Raw genomic sequence first — 876 nt, forward strand, 5'->3', positions numbered from 1 at the left:
AGGATCCTGAGCCAGAGCCATCTAGCCAAACCACTGAATTCCTGCCCTACAGAAACTGTAAGAAAAAGTATGTTGATTGTTTTAAGCTGCTAAGTTTTAGGATTTTTTTTTTTAACATTACAAAAGATAATGGATACAGAGAAGGCAGCACAGACCTTGGGACTTCCCTTCACCAAAAGGCTTATGAAAGGCAAGAGGCCCATTTTTCTGCTTCTTCTCAAACTCTACTAGCTCAGAAATTGCCTAACAGTGCAAAATATAGATAATTCTTTTCTTGTTTCTTTTTGAGACAAGGTCTCACTCTGTCACCCAGGCTGGAGTGCAGTGGCATAATCACAGCTTATTGCAGCCTTGACCTCCTAGGCTCAAGTGATCCTCCCACCTCAGTGTCCCAAGTAGTTGGGACTGCAGGCACATACCACTATGCCTGCATAGTGTATGTAAATAGAGATGGGGTCTTACTATGTTGCCCAGGCTGGTCTCAAACTCCTGGACTCAAGTGATCATCCCACCTCAGCCTCCCAAGGTGCTGGGATTAAAGGTGTGAATCCCACGCCTGGCCTGGATGACATTAAATAATAAATCAATGTCAATAGCAGCTACCATTTGTTGAGCATCTATCATGAGCCAGGCATTATATCAGACACTGCACACTTATGATCTCCTAATCTTTAAAAACTCAGTGAAGTAGGTTTTATTGTCCTTGTTTTACAGATGAGGAAATCCAAGCTCAGAATGGATAATTCACCTAAGGAAATACAGATGGAAAATGGCGGAGCTGCAATCTAAACCCAGGTCCATCTGATAATAAAGCCCAGGCTCTCCTCAACCAGTGAGTATAAAACAAGCCTGTCACCTGGAAATATGGGTCTTTTG

The sequence above is a fragment of the Mandrillus leucophaeus genome, unplaced genomic scaffold (assembly GCF_000951045.1).
Source record: "Mandrillus leucophaeus isolate KB7577 unplaced genomic scaffold, Mleu.le_1.0 Scaffold5, whole genome shotgun sequence".
In the NCBI taxonomy this organism is placed as follows: domain Eukaryota; kingdom Metazoa; phylum Chordata; class Mammalia; order Primates; family Cercopithecidae; genus Mandrillus; species Mandrillus leucophaeus.